Source organism: Elephantulus edwardii, unplaced genomic scaffold, assembly GCF_000299155.1.
Source record: "Elephantulus edwardii isolate Elephantulus edwardi_28Jun2011 unplaced genomic scaffold, EleEdw1.0 scaffold00086, whole genome shotgun sequence".
Lineage (NCBI taxonomy): Eukaryota > Metazoa > Chordata > Mammalia > Macroscelidea > Macroscelididae > Elephantulus > Elephantulus edwardii.
Genome location: NW_006399836.1, coordinates 11,748,720 through 11,758,470, shown reverse-complemented (window position 1 = coordinate 11,758,470; position 9,751 = coordinate 11,748,720). Strand labels below are relative to the sequence as shown.

Genomic DNA, 9,751 nt, shown 5'->3' with positions numbered 1-9,751 from the left:
TGAATCTGTTTGTTTTCTTAACAGTCCATGGTACATTCAATACTCTTCTCCAGCACCACAGCTCCAAGGCATCAATTCTCCTATCCTCCTTAAGTCATTGTCCAACTCTCTGATGCATAACAAGTGATAGCAAAGACCATGGCCTATATCAGATGCACCTTAGTCTCCAGAGAGACAAATTTCCATTCTTCTCAATATTAGCCACAATTTATTGTGGTCCATAGTCAAATGACTTTGGATAGTTGATGAAATACAGATAGATATTCCTCTGATACTCTCTCCTTTCAACTAAGATCCTTCTAACACTGACTATAATATCTGTAGTGCCCTGGCCTCTTCTAAACCCAACCTGCACATCTGGAAATTCTCTGTTGATGTATGGTTTCAGTTGTTTTTTGGATAGCTTCAGCAGGATCTTGTGTGTGACAAATTGCATTGGGAAAATCTGCTGTCAGAGCCCTTTCTAGAGTGCTGGAGAGCAATAGTGTCAGTCTAGAGACTAAGGTGTGCCTGATCTAAGCCATGGTCTTTGCAATTACTTGCTATTCATCAGAGAGTTGGACAAGGACTACAAAGGATAGAAGAAGAATCTATGTCTTTGAGTTGTGTTGCTGGAGAAGAATATTAAACAAAAAAGGCTGTCCTAGAGAGGGTGAAACCAGGCTCCTCCTTGGAGGCAAGGATTTTGAATCTCTATCTCACATACTTTGTGCATGTGGCCAACAGAGACAAGCTCTTGGAGAAGGCCATCATGCTTGCAAGAGTGGAGAGACAGTGGCAGGAGAGGAAGACCCTTGATGAGATGGATAGAAACTGGGGTAATAGGGGTAGGTGTGTTGGAGACAATAAAATTAGCTCAAAATAGGGAATGGTTCAGAACTGTTGTACAGAGGGTTGCTATGAGTCTTCGGTGGCTTAACCATACATAACAATAACATGGGGTTTCTAAGGCTATAAATCTTAATAAGAGGAAGGCAACTGTCCGTCTTTTTCTTTAAAGACATGGGTAGTTCAAGCCACTGGTAAGCAGTGCAACATGCTCCAGACCACACCACCAGAGCTTTTTAGCTTTACTTCATCTGTGCAATGTTGTTGTTCAGTGCTATGAGTACCATTACAACTCTGTGTTATAGATAAATAAAAATAGCCATGTTTCAGCTCTAGCACTTAACAAAAGTAGCATTTTGAAGGTCATTGAACCCACTTATGCCTCAAGTCATCTCAAAATTGGGCTTAGAACTTCCAGAAAGCTCTAAGAACTCTGGTAGTATGATGTGTTGTGTGGAGCTGCTAAGCAAATGGCCCTCGGTTTGAACCCGGGACTCTCCCACTCTGCAGAACAAAGTGCGGCAGTATCCTTCCCATAAAGATTTACTACCTCAGAGACACTAGAGGGTCACCATGAGTCAGAACTGGCCCAGCAGTAGTGAGTTTGGTTTTGAGTGGACAGGTTTATTGTGAGAATTAAATAAGGATTAAGAACTTTGAAAACCCTAAGGAAACCAGAGCCACAACTCAAACAGATGTCTGCACACCCGCGTTTATTGCTGTGTTATTCACAATATCAAAGAGATGGAAGCAACCCAAGTGTCCATCAAAACAAATGAATAGAAAAACTATGATACATTCACACATAAAATATTACAAAGCATTGACACATAATGGACTTGTAAAACATTACACACATAGGGGAGCCTGGAGGACATTATGCTGAGTGAAATATCTTAGTCACAGCAGTACAAACATGGTATAACACTGCTCTATGCAAAAATAGGACAGACATGGGGTGGGGGGTGGGGAGAGAATGGAAAAACGGTGGGTAGATAATGAATACTGCGTTAGAACAAATGAGGGAAAGAACTGTCCTAAAGAAATATCTTGAACAAGGGGTGCATTGCAGGATGGGCTAGGGGAGGGGAAGGAGGAGAAGAAATATGCCACACTTAATTAAAAAAAATAAAATAAAAAAGAATAGGAGCTAATAAAACCCAAATAACAAACTTTTAAAAGACTGTAGCCTATCATAAGCACTGAGTACGGTGTAGGTTTGCTTTAAAAAAAAAATTCTTATACACACCCATGTTTATTGCGGCTTTGTTCACAATAGCAAGGAGTTGGAAACAACCTAAGTGCCCATCAACAAACGAATGGATAGAGAAGCTGTGGTATATTCACACAATGGAATACTACACTGCATTGAAAAACAAGGAGCTCATGTAATATTATTCAAAATGGGTGACCTTGGAGGACATTATGCTGAGTGAAGTATCTCAGTCAAAAAAGGACAAATACTGCATGGTGCCCCTGTTGTAAAGCAGAACTGACATCGGGATTGGGAGGAGACTGAGAAGGATGGGTTCAATAATGCATACTGCTTTGAAACAGATGAGAGAGAAACTGTTTAAGAGGGAAAATTATTAGGTATTTTTGTCATGACAGGAGTCCAGAGCAAAAGCTTTATAGTGGAATGGGCCTCAGGGGAGGGATTGTAAAACAATGAAAGAATTTTACTTTTCCAAGAGGGTAGTATACTAGCAAGGAGGGTTAGGAGGGGAGAAAAGTACAATAATGAATAAATGGAAATCCAAAGTCTCTGTAAATTTTCATTGAAATTAATAATAAATTTTTTAAAAATATACTGCATACTGCCACTGTTGTAAAATGGGACTGACATCGGGATTGGGGGGATTCTGAGAAAGATGGGATAAATGATGTATACTGCATTGAAACAGATGAGGGAAAGAACTGTTTAAAAAGAATATATGATTAGGTATTATTTTCATGACAAGATTCCAGGAAAAGAACTGCATTGTAAAGTAGACCATGGACTGGGGAGCGGAGGGGGATGGGGGGGGGACGGGGGATTGTATAACAATGAAAGAATTTTTTTTTCTTTTCAAAGAGGGGGTGGACAGGGAGGAAAATGTGCAACAATGAATGAATGAGGAAAAAAATTGAATGGGAAGAATACACTGTAGAAAAAAATAAAACTTTAAAAAGTATTTACAATGCATAAATCATGAATTGTGAAGAAAAAAAAAAAAGAAAGTGTGAGAGTCACACAGGATATGACCGGTTGCAGATTCATGGGGTCACTATGGGTTGTATTCAACTCAATGACACCTAACAACAATATTCATTAGGTTGGTTGGGGCTTCTAGAAATTAAAATGGAGGCTGTGCAACTCACTTTGCAACACTAAACATAAGGCAAACTATTTATTCAATGAACCTTACATTTTCTATCTGAAAGGTGACAATAATTAAGCACAATGTTGTTCTAAGGATTAATTGAAGCAAAATAAAGAGCTTACTTAGCACAGTCCCTGACATGTTGTTGTTGTTGTTGTTATGGTCCATCGATTTGGAGCCAACTCAAAGCTGATCCTCCATTGGGTTTTCAGAGGCAGTAAATCACTGCCCATTTTTCTCCTGTGGAGCAGCTAGTGGATTCAAACCTCATACCCTTGGGTTGAGAGCCCATCTCCTTACCACCAAGCCACCTTAATATATAGTAACTACCTTAAAAATGTTTGTTGCTTTTTGTTTCCTTCCCCGACCCCCCGCATTAGTATTCCACCAGCCTGAGACTCATGGACCTGCAAAAAGCTGCCTAGGCATTTCTCTTTTAAAAAGAAAAATTGGTTGTCATTCAATCATGCACGCACATTTTTTTATAACATTAATTACAATTGATCAATGCCATTTATTACAACATCTCATCATATAAGGTTAAGCATTTCTTAATACAGCCATTTACATCATCATGTTGAAGGCTAGTTGCCTGCAAGCTTGTTCAGGAGCCAAATTAAGGAAGCTGAGAAAGAAGTGGTTCATTTGAATTGTGAAGTTACTGAAGTGTGTTAAGAACTGTCAGAAGAACAAGACTGTCTTGGAAGAAGGCATCCTTAGAGGCAAGGATGGTGGAAATTTATCTCACATATTTTGGACATAATATCAGGAAAGGCCAATCCCTGGTAAAGAACATTATGTCTGGAAAAGTATGACATGGGTTGACACAGCAACTACAACAGGTTCAAGCACAGCAGAGATTGTGAGGATGGCACGGGGCCGGGCCAGATTTCAATCTGTTGTACTTGGGATCTTTCTAAGTCAGCGCCAACTTTATGACTCTAACGACAGCCTAGTTCACAGGTCTCTGGTAAGCAGCTTCCCAGAGCATGTTGTTGTTGTTGTGTACCTTCGAGTTGGAATGGACCCATAGCTGACCCTCCAGCAGGTTTTCAGAGGCAGTTAATTGCATGGAAGGAAATTGCGCATCCTCCTGCAGAGCAGCAGGTGGCCTCAAACCTCATGCCTTCAGGATTGCAGCACAGCTTCTTGCCACTAGGCCACCACCAGAACTCCAATGGGAGGCTTAATTCCATGTACCTTAGCATCTAGTGCTGCTATAACAGAAATGGCACAAATGCTTTAACAGGCATAAATTTACTCTCTCACCGTTTAGGAGGTTGTTGTTGTTCTGTGCTGTCAAGTCATTTGCGATTCATATTGAGCCTCAATCCATATCGAAGGCTGCAGTCCTTGACCCTTTGCAGCAAACACTTCAGGTCCTCCTCAGTTAGAAATTGAAATTCACAGGCATTAGCTCTAAGGAAAGACTTTCTTTGTCTGTATGTGTCTCCCTCCAACAGCTTTCGGCCTAGCTTTCCTTAGAGAACTCCTTGTATCTTGGAATCAGTTTTTCCCATGGGTCTAGAAGCTTCTCAGCTCAGGGACACCAGAGCCAAAGGATGTGCTCTGCCCCTGGCTCATCTTTATTTGTGATATTGAAGTCCCTCCCTCTCTGCTCACTTTTCTCTCCTTTTACATCCTGTAAGATAAAAGGTACAGAGGACTGCAGCCTTCAGTATGGACTGAGGCTCAATGTCAAGAAGACAAAGATTCTCACCACTGGACCAATTGGCAGCATCAGGACAGATGGTGAAGAGATTGAGATTGTTCACAGCTTTAGTTTGCTTGGCTCCACGGTCAACACTATTGGCACCAGCAGCCAGGAAATTAAAAAAAACATATTGTAATGGGAAAGTCTGCTGTTAGAGACCTCTCCAGGGTACTGAAGAGCAATGGTGTCACTCTGGCGACTAAGGTGTATCTGATATAGGCTATGGTCTTTGCAATCACTTGTTGTGCATCAGAGATTTGGACAATGACTAGGTAAGACAGAAGGAGAATTGATGCCTTTGAGCTGTGGTGCTGGAGAAGAGTATTGAATGATGGACTGCCAAGAAAACAAACAGATTCATCGTGGAGAAGGTTAAACCAGGCTGCTCCTTGGAGGCAAGGATTCTGGGGCTTCGTCTGACATACTTTGGACATGTTGTAAGGAGGGACCGGTCCTTGGAGAGGGACATCATGCTTGGGAAGGTGGAGGGTGGCATAGGAGGGGAAGACCCTCTATGAGGTGGACTGATTCAGTGACTGGGGTAATCAGGATGGGTGTCTCAGAGGTGGTGCGATTGGCACAGGATATAGAGCAGGGTTTAGGGCTGTTGTACATAGGGTTGCTATGAGTCGCAAGCGACATGACAGCACATAACAACAACAACAAGATAAAAGGTAATGTATGCTCTATTCCATGGAAACTCCTCTGACATCAGAACAGGGCTGTGACTGACCTGAGAAAGGGGGTGATTTAAGGAAAGGTGGGGTACCCCACTGTTATCCTGTCTCAATAATATATCAAACATAACCTAATCCTTTCTAAAATAACCTAATCTGGTCTCTTTGACCACAAGCAGAGGCTACATTTTGTAAAACATTGCAAAATGTAGGATCATTACCTTAGATCACAGAGGGCAATCATACAATATGGGGAATTAGGTACTAATCAAGTTAAAAAATATTTTGAAAGGACACAATTGAGGTTGGCGAAAAAAAAAAAAAATGAGGTTGGCGGAGGCCTCCGTGCAAGGCAAAGGTGCTGGTCGGGGCAGCGGCCGTGGAGCCACTATGGGCTCATGGGGCCTCGCCCCACACTGCGTGAGCACAGGCCTAAACACAGGATTGAAACTTCAACGTAGCTGACTGAGATGCCGGGGGCATTAGCCTCCTCCAGCAGATAGATGGTGGCTTCAGGCACTGGGGCCACAGTCACCTCTCTCTTGATGACACCCCTGGACGTGGTGAAGGTGTGTCTGCAGTCCAAGCACACCTCAGGAACCAGTGAACTGACACCTCCCTCTAAACTATGGAGCATCTCCTACACCAAACTGCCGTCCCCTCTCCAACCTGCTGGAAAGTGCTTTCTGTACTGCAATGGGGTCTTGGAGCCAGGATACCTGTGCTCAAATGGGATCCTCTGTGCCACCTGGTTTCAGGACCCCACCCATTTCACTGGTACCATGGAAGCCTTTGTAAAGATTGTTAGGCATAAGGACACCCAGGACCCTTTGGAGTAGCCTCCCAGCCATTGCTATTTACTTCTCTGCCTATGACCAACTCAAGACCTTCCTGTGTGGGTGAACCTTGACCTCTGACCTCTATGCACCCATGGTGGCTGGCGCCCTGTCCTGTTTGGGCACAGTGACTGTGATCAGCCCCCTGGAGCTGGCGCGGACTAAGCTGCAGGCTCAGCGTGTGTTGTACCAGGATCTGAGGGCCTCTGTTCAGGCTGCAGTGGTTCAGGGAGACTGGTGCTCTCTGTGGCTGGGCTGGGAGCCCACTGCCCTTCGGGATGTGTCCTTCTCAGCTCTATATTGGTTCAACTACAAAGGAAGAGGAACAGTTGTAAGCAGACACTAGTGATTGGAACATGGAATGTGAGACCCATGAATGTAGGAAAATTAGAAATTGTTAAGAAAGAAATGGAACACATAAATATTGACATCCTAGGCATTGGAGAGATGAGATGGACTGGCATGGGGCATTTTGAGTCAGATGATCATATTATATATTACTCCGGAGATGAAAAGGTGAGGAAAAAAATGGGATTGCTTTCATAGTTAAAAAAGTAATTTCTAGATCCATCTTGAAATACAACATTGTGAGTGACAGGATAATATCTATATGCTTACAAGGAAGTCCAGTGAATGCCATTATCATTCAAATACATACACCAACACCCAGAGCCAAAGAAGAAATAGATGATTTCCACCAACTTTTACAGACGGAGATGGATCGAACATGCAATCAAGATGCATTGATAATAATGGGTGACTGGAACGCAAAAGTTGGGAACAGAGAAGAAGAATCAGTAGTTGGAAAACATGGGCTTGGTGACAGAAATGAAGCTGGAGATAGAATGATTGAATTTTGTATAATCAATGACTTATTCATTGCAAATACGTTTTATAAGAAACAAACACAGGTTATACACATGGATTTCACCTGATGGTATACATAGGAATCAGATCAATTACATCTGTGGAAGGAACTGCTGGAGAAGCTCAATATCAGCTGTGAAAACTAGGCCAGGAGCTGATTGTGGAAAAGACCACCAACTATTCATATACAAGTTCAAGATGAAGCTGAGGAAAATTAAACCAAATCTGCAGGAGCCAAAATATGACTTTGAGTTCATCCCACCTGAATTTCAGCATCATCTCAGGAACAGGTTTGAGGCCTTGAACACTAATGAGCGAAGACCAGATGAGTTGTGTGAGGTTGTCAAATGTATAATCCAGGAAGAGTGCAAATGGTCATTACAAAGACAGAAGAGGAAGAAAAGACCAAAATGGATGTCAGAAGAGACTCTGAAGATTGCACTGGAGCGCAGAGAAGCCAAAGCACAGGGAAGAATTCAAGACACTAAAGAGCTGAACAGAAGATTCCAAAAGGCTGCTCGGAATGACAAAGCAAAATATTACAATGAAATGTGCGAGGAGCTAGAGCCGGAAAAAATCAAAAGGGCCAAACTCGCTCAGCATTTCTTAAGCTCAAGGAACTGAAGAACAAATTCAAACCTCGAGTTGCTATAATCAAGGATGCTTTAGGCAGACTATTAAATGGTCCAGGAAGTATTAAAAGAAGATGGAAGGTATAATATACTGAGTCATTGTATCGAAAGGAATTGGCAGATACAGAAGTATTTAATGAAATAACATTTGAACAAGAGCCTATGGTGATGAAGGCAGAAGTTCAAGCTGCTTTCAAGGAAATAGCAAAAAATAAGGTGGTATAATTTAATAGATGGTATACCAATTGAAGTATTTCAGCTGACAGATGCTGCCCAGGATGTGCTCACCAAGTTGTGCCAAGAAATCTGGAGAACAACCACTTGGCCAACTGATTGGAAGAGGTCTATATATGTTCCCATCCCAAAGTAGGGCGACCCAACTGAGTGTGGAAACTACAGAACAATAGCATTGATTTCACATGCAAGCAAGATTATACTGAAGATCATCAAAAAACGACTGGGACAGCACATCAGCAGAGAACTGCCAGAAGTCCAGGCTGGCTTTAGAAGGGGTTGTGGTACATCCATCCTGACTCTGCCTTTCGATGTGGTGAAGACTCAGTGCCAGGTCCAGCTGGGAGCGATGGAGGCCGTGAGAGTGAAGCCTCCATGTGTGGACTCACCTGGCTGCTGCTGCGGAGGATCCGAGCTGAGTCAGGGACCAAGGGACTGTTTGCAGGCTTCCTCCCAAGGATCACCAAGGCCGCCCACACCTGTGCCACCATGATCAGCATTTAAGAGTTTGTCAAAAACGTCTTCCAGAAACTCAACCAGGAGTGGCTGCAGGACCCTTAAAAGGGGCTGGGGCTGGGGACCCACCCCCATCTGCTTCCTGGATGGGATGCAGCCAGGAGACTGAGCAAAGTGCCTTTTCCTCAGCACTGAGGGGTGGGGAGCTGCTTCCCTTCCTCTGCTCTGGGTCTTCAGGGCCCCCCTCAGACATGGCTTTCCTCCTGCTGCTCCCCATTACTGAGATTCAAGCAGCATCACTTTCTCATCTCCAAAGTTTAAGACCAAATCTGCTGTCTGCCCTCATCCTCATTTCCCTGGTTTGTTTGTTTGTTTGTTTTTGCTGTAACTGGACCTGTCCCCAGGAACCAAACACCCTGGCTGGGCCTGCCTCAGTCTTCCCTTACCTCCATTCCTTCAATCCATGGCACCATTCAACCAACCATTATGTTGCTGTTAGGTGCCACTGAGTGAGTCAGGTACACTTCAGAGCAACAACCCTGTTGCTAACCATGTCTGAACATGTTCTAGCCTGTACCATCCCCATTATACTTGGTGCAGTCATTGTATCAATTCATCTCATGGTGGGTCTTTAAAACATTACAGCATTGAAGAAATATGAAAATGTTTCCTAGGGGCCTATGTCACAAGGTAGCTGCGGAGGGGGGTGAAGTCCAGGGACTTCAATAGTTGGTTTTATGAAACTTTTTTTTATTATTATTATTTTGTGTGTGTACCGTCAAATCGGATCTGACTGGTACACAAGGAGATTGTCCTTCCTTCTCCCGCAGAGCATCTGGTGGATTCAAACCATGCACCTCTGGGATTACAGTGCAGCGTCTTGCCACTAGGCCATCAGAGCTCACTGAAATTTTTTTCTTATTGAACTAGTGTGTTAAGAATTCTTCTCGTACGCGGTTCAAATCCACCAGATGCTCTGCTGGAGAAGGAAGAAGAATCTCCTCCTGTATCAGTCAGATCTGATTTGACGGTAGACACAAAAAATATGAAATAAAATAAAATTAAAAAGAAAAAAAAAAGAATGTGTATTTCTTTTAAAAAAAAAAAAAGAATTCTTCTCCCTGGTCTACCTTCCTTGCCAATA

At 43.0% G+C, this 9,751-nt stretch overlaps 1 pseudogene; it reads left to right on the top strand.

Moving 5' to 3' along the window:
* The first annotated feature begins 5,980 nt into the window (after positions 1–5,980).
* Positions 5,981–8,712, top strand: LOC102869600 (annotated as a pseudogene).
* Positions 8,713–9,751: the final 1,039 nt, after the last annotated feature.